The 11,235-nt window shown below is 38.8% G+C and overlaps 1 protein-coding gene across 3 annotated transcripts in view; it reads left to right on the top strand.

Annotated features, from left to right (window-relative positions):
• The first annotated feature begins 6,565 nt into the window (after nucleotides 1-6,565).
• CLCN3 (chloride voltage-gated channel 3) overlaps nucleotides 6,566-11,235 on the top strand; it is a 66,693-nt gene continuing 62,023 nt past the window's right edge. The window contains exon 1 of one of the 3 annotated variants that reach the window (XM_075197757.1): nucleotides 6,566-6,764. The gene's annotated coding sequence lies outside the window, so the exon portion shown is untranslated. The remainder of the gene's footprint in view (nucleotides 6,765-11,235) is intronic. The other 2 variants (XM_075197748.1, XM_075197763.1) reach the window with 2 other exon arrangements.

Genomic DNA, 11,235 nt, shown 5'->3' with positions numbered 1-11,235 from the left:
TCTACTAAACCATACTGCTTGATGGTCACTATCCTAGGTTCTCACCTACATTTATATTCTGTCACCATTTGTAAGTATTAAACATAATATTGCGTCTTTGCGAGTGGGCTCCATCACTATTTGCTTGAGGGATGCTCCCTGCAAGTAATTCAGAATGTCCTTACTTCTAGTGGAACTTGAAAAAGACTCCTCCCAGTTCACATCAGGTAGATAGAACTTTTCTTGTGCTTATGACCTGGTTGGGTGTAAGTATGAGTGGTGTAATCTTGGCGAATATGCTACTGGTGAGAAGTTGTATGCATCTTGAGATGCCTCTGACTCAGCATATTGACTATGTTGTATTTGCAGCTCTTTAGAGGTTGTTAAGTAGTATCCCAAAGCCTGGGGCAATAAGCAGTCCAGTCCTTCACCATTCAAACTCACTGGTGTAAGTATAACTTCTACAAGAGATAAAGGGAATTTGGATGATCATCTTTCAGTATATTCAATTTTTTATTTGTCAATATGTTATTGCTTCTTCTGCAATTACTTGTAATATGAGCTTATGTATATTAGTAAATGAAACAGAAAAAATATTACATTATTGGGAGTATTACAGTGGGTGGTCAGGCACAAAAATGTGTGATCATCCTGTGCTCATGACTTGTTCAAATAGTTCTTAGTGCCAGAACCTTTATAGAGCTCTCACTCCTAATAAGCTTTGCATGAGCAAAGTTTGGATTTGCATTTTCTTGTTGGTGCTTCAAACAGTTTGTTTGCCTGTACATCGACTTCAGTTTCGTCCCTTACGAATATGCCTCCAACAACCTTTGTCCCTCGTGACCCATCCTCTCAGGACTAAGAGGCTTGGTCAGAAGTGGTGTGTCTCTGATAGCAGCCAAGTGGTTCTGTTTCTTTAATAGCCCTTGTATTTATTTCTATCATGACCTTCATACAAGTTATCTTTCTATTTCACTTTTTTCCCTAATCCACGTAGATGAAACTCAAACCTACTTTTTTGGATTTCGCACCACCAATCTTTAGAAGATAGAGCTACTAGTGTGCCCTCCCTCTAATGCCTGTTCTTTACTTGACATCTTAGTATTTGCTGACTGATAGCACCAGCACTGACTAAGCTGTATTCAGCATTATTGGAGAGGCCTGCATATTAATTCCTAGTGTCCCCCCAGCTTCAGGTGACTTTCGGAGTCCTGAGGAGGAGGCTATATTGGTAGACAGGTCAAAATAAAGATGGCTTGTTCAAAAATATGCATCCCCTATACTTTTTCATTGTACTACGCTATAATAAAAGGTATATCATAATAGTAAAATGTTAAAATGGCTGTAGCTTTATTCATTTAATTTACATTTTTACAGTTAGTTACAAACTTTAAAAATGTGGAGACCATGGGACACATCATTAATCTGATAGGCTTACAGATGGATCCAACGAAGGTGAAAGCCACTTGTCTGACAATTTTAATTCTTAAGGAAGCCCTGCTCCACTGGACCCCTGCATCCCAACAGGCTTATGGGTCTCTAAAGTCTAGCTTTACCAATACTACAAGTCCATTCACTTTGGAGGTGGATGCCTTAGACACGGTGGAAGGTACAATTAAGGATCAATGGTGGAAAAATGATGACAATGCACCTGTGCACATTTTTCACAAGAAATCTCCAGTCAGCAGAGAAGTACATCAGTAGAGACAGATAGCTGTAATCTTTGAAGTTGGATTCCAAAGAATGGTGACACTTATTGGAGGGTGAAGAACACCAGGTCACCATATTTACTGATCATGATTTACATATCAGGTGGTCCTTATTTTTGCCAGGTTTAAGCTGAAGAGTTTGAAGAACTTGTAGATTCATCTCAAGCATGGAAACCATCTTGCCAGCAGGGACTGCGTCCGTAGCACTAACAGAAAAGACCCCCCTCAGAGAGTGAGAGCCACTAATAATCAGGATTCTGCACTTTCAATATTGCCTATTGGTATCTAGATGTCAGAATCTTGTCAGATGGTTGTTTTCAATTTAATCAGAAACTATTTTTGCCTTAGAAGGTCTACAAAAAGAAAGCTCTGACTCAGTATCATGATACAAGGATTGAGGGGCACCTGGAAATCTGCAAAACATTTTACCGCATAGATCATCAATATCGGTGGTCAAACATGAAAGACTCCACATTATGTTTCAAGATGTCTCCTTCAGCCACTGCCTGCACCCCATAGACCCAATAGATCTGTTTCGCTGGATTTTATTACAGAGCTCCTGTGATTTGAAGTTTCAACCCAATTTACATGTCAGTTGATTGATTTACCACCATGTAGTGGACATAGAGGAATTACAGTTATAGGGATTAACATAATTGTTGGGAATAAGGCCTAATCATAACTGCAGTGTAAATATGGTATATCAAATGAATCTATTCATAAATTGAGCTACTAAAGTGTAAAATGTAAAGTCAGAGGGTCTGGTGTGTGTTTATTTGTTGGTTCTTACCACCTCTATGTTTAAAGATAATTGCGCCACTTTCCAGGGGAAGCTGAGCGGCTTCAAAAGCCCCTGTGGTGAGCTACATCTTGACATAGGAGAGTTTTTTTATTGACACCTAGAGAGATTCTAAGGAGCCGTTCATAACTTGTGGTCTTACACAGGGATGATGACTTGTTGTTTCTTATATAGACAAATATAATTAATTTGCAATCTAAAATTCAATAAAAGTAGTGATCAACCACATATTCCTCAATAGCATGATGAGGAATAAGTGAATGTGTCCATATGTCACATAAAATATTCTGTCACACAGAGAAGTTGAGGAAATGACTATAAGCTCAACTAATACGCTGGACCTAGAACTGTTTGGTATGAATAAATCGGTAAATTCATAGTGGATCTATTAATAATAAAATTGGGTCTGCGTGACACTCCACGGGAAAGTTAGGTCACATAGTAGAATTAGGTAGTAAATTAGACAACATGCAAATGGTGATTGTAAACAGTGTCACAGACCACAACCCCTGGACATGGGGACAGGTGTGAAAGTGTTTCCAAAAGCAGAGACCAGTTACAAGAAATTGTCAGTCTTTTGGGAAATCAATTATCATTGCTAAACTGTCCATCTTCCAAGCAAAATTCCCTTGGTGCAGAATATACCACTTGTCTGTAAGTTATACTATGAATTTAATCCCTTTATTTTAAATCTGTATTGTGTATGTATGTAAATTGTTTTTTAATTGTTTTTGTAACCTGTAAGCACTGTACTTTTTGTATATTAAATCTAAAAATTAATAAGTGATGTCCTTATTGCTCTAAAGGAATTCACTGCCTGTTTAGAATAGAGATTGCTTGGCTGGGTTAACTCTTTAGATACCAGTGTGTGAAGTGTTAGCTGTTTAGCTACCAGAACACAGAGTGTGTGCAATTGGGTAATTAAGTCATAGGTTTGCTACGGGCATTATGCATAGCTGGTGGCAGTTGCGGAGAAGTGTGGAAGCGTGTGTTTGTGTTGAGAAAGGGACCACCTAAATCTGCAGCCTGAGAGAGAGGTGAGTGTGAGGTTTATGCTGGAATCCTGTGTGTTCCCTTATACTAAGTCATGAGTGCGGTTTGTGACTGGTAAACATTGGAGAGTTTTCCTAACAAAATAGAGGTGATATATTGCTTGACTGTGTGAATATATGATAAGATATTAAATCAGGGAGTGGCTAGGGGTGGCTCTTCCCGACACATTGTTTCAATGAGGCCTCAAAACATCACTTTAGATAGGCCATATATTCCTGAAGGAAGTGTTTCAGTCACAAGGTTGTCTGAAAAAGTGGTGTCAAATAGAGAGGTTCAGTTTACAGCCCAATTCTAGAGGGCATTTTGTAAGCTTTTTAATATTGAAGTAACTCTCTCCATTGCATAACATGCTCAATCCAATAGGCATAATGAATGAGTTAATGCAGTGCCTCCAGTCCTTTGTGAACATCCAGCAATGTAATTGGGCTCAGCTCCGGTGCACAGGTGAATTCAAGTACAAAAACTCAGTTCATTAGTCAACAAACTTTGTGCACCCTCCATGGCTATCAGCCTCAGGCATGTTCTGCTGTAAGTTTTGGATGTCCACTTCCTGCTTTTATGACTCTGTTACAGCCTATACATTCAATTCTAGGAACACTATGTTTTACTTTAATTCAGTCACAGAAAAGGTACAATGCAGAACTAAATAGATATCTAGTCATCCAGCTGTACTACAGGTTGGTCAAAAAGTATGGCTTTCTACCAAAAACCTAAGCTTGAACAGATATCAGAAATCATCTGATAGGTTCTTTGGACCATTTACCATATCTTAGTTTACCATCTTACCCCACAATTATTTTCTAATTCATCAGTTACCCCTGCCTTATTCCATGAAGCAAATCCATCCCAACTTACCTTACTGAAACTTTCTCTCAAACCCATGACGAAGAGTCCATCTCCTGCTCCCACTCAAATCCAGAGTCAATTGGGGTATGTTGTTGAAGACATTCTGGACTCTTGACATACCAATGGTGTACTTTATTATTTAATCAAATAGAAAGGATGCAGTCTTGAGGAGCATAGTAGTGTCAGGTTCTTCAAAATATCTATGTTCAGAAAATTAACTAAAACCTTGGTCATGCTTCTTTTAAAAGTTATTTCAGCACCTACCCATAGCTGACAAGGAGTTCCTGAAATCACCATGGTATATTAAGCAGCTTCTAGCATTCATTCTGTGCCAGATAATTTTACTTTGGTATCTTACCTGTGTCTTTTCTATGTTTCAACTCCTACAGCTGACCAGGGTTTGTTCACAGACAACACTGAACTCTGGAATTCTCACCTCTACTTGTTGATTGACCACGTTCTGCTGCTGCTATTCTCTACATGGCATCCAGCCTTCAGAGTTTGCATATCATGCTTGGAGGGATTAATAATCCATATTTATTGAGGCATAATATTGTGAAACAACACTTTGGGGCAGTACTACAACTTAATAACTATGACTTTGTCAAGGTAACAGCAATGAGAGGAATTACTTGGGCCCAGCAGAGGACCTAAAATGATCTTAAAGGGTTTTTACTTCATGCTTAGTTTTCTTTAGTATAAGATGTGTGGGTTATTGATGCCAAAAATATGTGTACTCTTATGGTTAGCAGAAAGGTCCTTGCAGCCATGTTCTTTTCAGCATGTTTGCAGCTAATAAACACACACTTCTGCAGTTCTCCAGACTCCTGTGCTGATTTACCCACAGGCCACTTTACAACATCCATGAAATGTTCAAAAATATATTTATAATTAGGCTAATTTGCATATAAATTGGGCAAATGAGTTTTTATTTAGGTGGAGCAAGTACTCAGTAATACCACTTTCATACTGCCGCCCCGGCAATATCCCGGGTCGTTAACCCGGGATATTGCCGGGGCACAGGGCAGTATAGATAAGAAGATTCCCGGGTCGGGCGGGTTCATACTGCACCTGCCCGACCCGGGTTTTAGAAAAAAAAAAAGTGTAAAAAAATGTTTTAATTAAAAAAAAATACATAGCAAATGTTTACTTAACTTATTTTCAGCCAGCGGTGTCTCCGGTGCGTTGCCGGCTGTCAGGGGGACCTCTGGGTACTAAAATGACGTCATTTCTAATGGACTAGAAATTACGTCATTTTAGTACCCAGAGGTATGAATGGGGTATAATTGAATTCCTTATCATGCTTTTCTAAAGTAAAATTTGAAAGCAGAGCATTTCTGTTATGTATAATTATATTCCCAACTGGTTCATAATGCATAGAACCTCCTATTTTACCAACGTTAAGCATAAACACTCAGAGGTAGATTTATTAAACCCTCTTAAAAGGAAAAGTGGAGGTGTTGCCCATAGCAACCAGATTCTAGCTATCATTTTCTAGAATGTACTAGATGATAGCCCAAATCTGATTGGTTGCTATGGACAGGGGCGGATCTAGAAAAATGCTGTACCCGGGGCGATTTAGGGGGGGGGCAATTTAGGCCCCGCCCCTTTCTAACATCTTAGGCTGCCGACGGCTGCACACTATGTGCAGGTCCGCCCAGCCGTGACAGGCAGGGACAGTGTGCTGCCCGGCTGCTCTGATTGAGTTAACCCCCCCCCCCCCCTGGATCCGCCACTGGCTATGGACAACAACTCCACATTTCCTTTGTAGGTTTGATAAACTTCTCCCCCCAGTCAGCAAAACATGAGACAGAACTCATGTAATTCAATATATATTATACATAACATGTATCTGTCTCACATTATTTGCCCTACAGAAACTTTTACATTTAGTGGTTTTTAATTGTTTAATTTTACTTTAAATTAAAGAAGAAATAATAACATATAAGCAGGAGCTAATAAGGTTTTTTTTATTGACAGTACCAACAACAACCAGTGTATGTGTATTAATGAGTGTATTAAACATTAGCCAGGTCACACGTGATGGAAAGAACATTGCTTGCTCAGTAGTATCTGACACCCGGGTTATCAGCTGATGCTCAGAACACTCACACCCTATTTGGGCCTTTCCATAGCAACGCCCACCCCTCCCTAGCAACAGCTTCAGCAGCTGCCCGGAAGCGGGACTCGGATGTGCGGTTCCTCCCCCAGCAGGTAGAGGCGACCACCGGCACTCTGATCTCCACCTGACACAGCCGTCCAGGCCGCAGTGTAGCTCAGATCCCGCCACCCTGCACTGACCCGAACTGCCCCAAAAGGGGAGGATGCGGCAGTACCTCTCCGGGGGAGCAGACAGTGCCCCCGGACACCCGGGACAGGTAGGAGACCAGGGCAGCTGTGCGGCCTGTAGTCTGTGGTTATGTCTGTGTTCTCCATCCCTCACTGCTGTGCACACATGTCATACAGATCGGTGTATCCCTACTCAGCAGAGAAGGCAGGTCTGCAGGGTGTCTTACTACAGCTCATGGCTGACTGTCATTGGTGTAAACTGAATTTGCTGCTATTCCATGGAGTAGTTGTGGGTGCAGTATCACAGCTGCATTTGTCTCCATTTCAAGGAAGTCCGTAGACAGGTGACATACTCTGCTTAACACAGATAATGGCTATATGCTATATTAACTTTGTATCTTGCAACACTCACCTTTCATGTGCTGACAACCCTGATACATGTGTTGATCATATGGTGCCTGTTGGGCTAGAGGTTAGGACTAGAACTAGTGGTTTATAGGTGTACCAAATACAATTCATCATTTCAGTTACATATCATTGGGGAAATTGGTGTTAACAAAAAAAAAAAGTTTTAAGCTTGTGGTATTTTCTCTTCAGTTGTTTGGTTGTCCTCCATTTATTTGTATACTTTTCAAAGTTCCAGAACCTGTATCACATTCTTGTCTTTCACATCAACTTTCCTCCATCAATCTCCCGGAATTTACCACTGATAGCGATTCAGCCCACTGGATAAAACGCGGCTGGAAAACGCAGTTCTATTGAAATTTTTGGTATCTGACCATTAACAGAGAGCATATTTGTTGCTGATAATGCTCTGCCTTCTGTGTTTATTTTGTAATGCAATATCCCTACAGAAGTCTGATGAACCATATATGGTTGATAACAGAAACATTTGGGGACCATCGAGCATTTTTTTTTTGAGCAATACACTATTAACTCTTGTGTACCACCAATTCTGATTCAGTTAATATCAATCTTCCATATTTCAAAAGTATACTTATATATTTAAAAAAAAAATAAAAAAAAAAAAAATTACACATTAAAAGCAAAACTAGGGAGGGCTATCCCACAACCTGAAGTCCTATGGGCATAGGAAGACCTTTTTCAGAAAAGTAGTAGTATCCCTTGAATACATAAATAAATATTTTTCTATTCATTAAAAAAAAACAATGTCTGTATTTGTTTTTTTATTATTAATTTAAGTGGTATTATGAGCATTTTATATTTATAATTTTGTTCTGTGATTCCTGTAACAAGTCGCATTATGTTTTACGACTGTTTGACAAAAATATAAACTTCTGTTTATTTAGGTTTAATTCAATAAATCTTCAGATGTGTTTTCTCCTTAGTGTATAAGTGCAGTGTTTTATTATTTCCAGTGCAAAACCAATTTTTTTTTGCCTCCTGTTCCCTCTATTCATTTAGCAGAATGGATGCATATCTGTTTATAATATTAAATAATGTTGATTTTTTTACAGAAGAGAACCAGAGGGAATAATTAGTGATCAGAAACAGCAATTTTTCTTTCTAAGAAACAGACTAATTTGCAGACTAAGTTTGCTTCTGGGAAAATTTTGTTCAGTAGATGATAAACCATAATTAAAAAATAAAATAAAAAAAAATTGCCTTTAAGAATTGTATTTTTTTATATTACTCATATGTACATATCTACACTGAAACAATAAGTAAATTAAGCACTTGTGGTAAATAATCTTTACCAGAGAAGTTCATAATTTTAAGGTTGTGGTAAATCTCTAATTTGTCATTGTTTGCTGATGCTTGTTTTACAAATGGATATTTTTCATCTCCGTAAAGCATTGTACATTCATGTGATCTGAGGCATGTGTTCAGCATGGGATCATAAGACCAGATTACTGCTTCCAATCATTACCCCTCATTCACATGGAAGCTGGTTATCTCCTGTCTCACTGAGAGAACTTTGAAGAAAAGATCAACTTTATTAAGAAACTTGGTTAACTGCATGGTATGTATTGTGTTATGGAAGGTTGTTTGTTGTTTTTAATATTTTCAATTATGTTTCAATGTAATTCTTCATGTGGTATAGCTGTTCTCTTGAGAACAAAATATTGTCACTGCAAACTTTTTAAGAACAGAAAATGGAGCACTGGATAGGAGCAATAGTTGCAAAGGCCCCATGACAAGTAACTTTTGTGTGGTTCTCTATCACCAAAGCTTCATTAGGGAAAGAACGCTTGTATAGGTCAGACAAGACTGCACTGACTTCCTGCAGTTAATGCTATTCTGCCTTGACAGAGCAGTGGACACGAAACAGCTCCCTGTGATCAGCACATGCCATACCACTGCACCGTGAGGTGGTCAGCGGGTGCCAGGGAGACCAGTAGAATTGTGTGGACAAGTGCTTGAGTCCTAATTTTAGAATAAAATGCAGTATCCCTGTGCATGAAGCTGTGGGCTGGACATGATGATACACAGCTCACCATTATGTCCTACCACCAACTCCACATCTGTTGATTACAAGTATCAAAAAAGCACACTACCTACATGCTGAAAAAGTATTTTCATAGTATAAATAATTGACTAAAATGAAAATGCGAAAGTTCTAAACACTTGAAAAATGATAAAAAAAATGCCATTGTTGTATTACATCTTATACCCATAGACTTCATTTATTATTTCTGCACAATTACATAATCCATATTATTATTATTAATAATAATAATATTATCCTTTATTTAGTGGGTGCCACATAACGTCTTCAGAGTGAAAACAACAAGACAGTACATACAAAACCTCAAAAAATGTGCACAATATGTACAAATTATTTAGCCATATAGCATAACAAAACATATACTAACACTATAAAATATATATAATTTTTTATTTTATTTTTTATTAATAAAAATTCATATACATGCCACAACACAACATGTATAATGACAAAAGTTGGAGCTCAAGAATACAGTATCTTAGTAATACACCTAGTGAGAATATACAAACATACAAAATGTATAGTATATATGTCCAGATTCTTTGTTGTTAATCTGTGGAATCACACAATAAATGGCTTCAGATTTAGCACTTATCCACATGTATTAGCTGTAAATGTAGACATAGTTGGATATAGCTGAATGATAGCACAGTCATTATTATTCAGCTGGTATAAATGTGCTCTGGAAAAAAACAGCGTGTGGTGACTAAAAACTGTCTCTGATGTTTGCTCTTTATTTGTATATGTTGATCATTATGACCAGATAGATTTTCTACTTGAACTGCAGGTTACTCTCCAGGTTATAACACATCATGGACCTGAGTCATTAAGGCAAAAAAAGGAGTAAATGTTCTCTGGGACAAACAATGTTACAATGCAAGGGGTGCAAATTAGTTTATTTGCATATAAGTTAAATACTGGCTGTTTTTTCATCTAGCACACAATACTTGATAGCTTTATTAGTACATTGCAATTTAAAGTTAATCTAGGACATGCCCTATCCCAACTATAAATCTGTCCCCACATTTTAAATTTATGAACCCCTCCAATGTAATATGGTTTTGCCCAAGTGCAAAGTTCCTCCTTTTTTATGCTTTGCTCTCCTTAATGACTCAGGCCCCATATGTCCATTATACATTTGAGTGCACTCTGTACTGTAGCAGGTAGATTTACTACTCAGACACCAGAATAATATGGCAGCCTCCTCACTCTGGGTTTGAGCCACATGAGCTCTAATGTTCTGCTGTATTGGTGAGATCCTCTGGCGGCTCACATCCGCTCACGAAAATGCCGGGCACGGCTCTCCACTATTTCTATTTCTAAGTGCACAGACTTCTGATTCATAGCTTTAGATGAGTGAGTGAATTGCCTGGTGCAATTGGTGCCTGTCATTGTGGACAGTCATATGAAAGTAACTTGTCCTGAAACCTGGAGATGATAGTCACAGCTCTGTCCTCCAAACTTCAAGAGATTATCAGTTGAATATAAGGTTGCATTAGTGAATCCTCTATACAATCAGAATGAAATCCTTACGTGTATCGTTATAGAATAACGTCGTCAGAGGAGAAAATTACCATATACCACGGAAAATACCATATCATGGTAATTCTCTCCTCTGATAAAGAGGCAACTGGATACCCGAGAGAGGAGGGAAGGGGAAAGATCAGGATATGAGAGGTAGAGTGTTGTTGGCATAGAGGCAATACTGAAGTCCGAACTAACTGATTAGTTCACCCTGGGAGGAGGTGTCCAGAGAAAAAAAAGCAGAAGACCAAGGACAGAACCCTTGGGACTCTGACAGGAAGGATGGATGGGCGGTTAGGAGGAAGCAGAGGTAGAAACAGAGATGGAGCGGTTGGTGAGGTAGGAGGTGAACCATGAAGGGATGGTGTCAGAAGGGCCAATGGTGAGTAGGAGATGGTGATCCCTGGTGTCAGAGGCTGTAGAGAGGTCCAGGAGGATAAGTAGAATTAAATGGCCCCTGAATATGACTGAGAAGATCATTGGTGACTTTGGTTAAGAAAGTTTCTGTGGAATGGAGGAGGCAAAATCCAGATTGGAGAGGATCAAGAAGGGATTTGTCACAGAGG

This window comes from Mixophyes fleayi, chromosome 1, assembly GCF_038048845.1.
Source record: "Mixophyes fleayi isolate aMixFle1 chromosome 1, aMixFle1.hap1, whole genome shotgun sequence".
Taxonomy (NCBI): domain Eukaryota; kingdom Metazoa; phylum Chordata; class Amphibia; order Anura; family Limnodynastidae; genus Mixophyes; species Mixophyes fleayi.
This window is presented reverse-complemented; position numbering and strand designations above follow the sequence as displayed.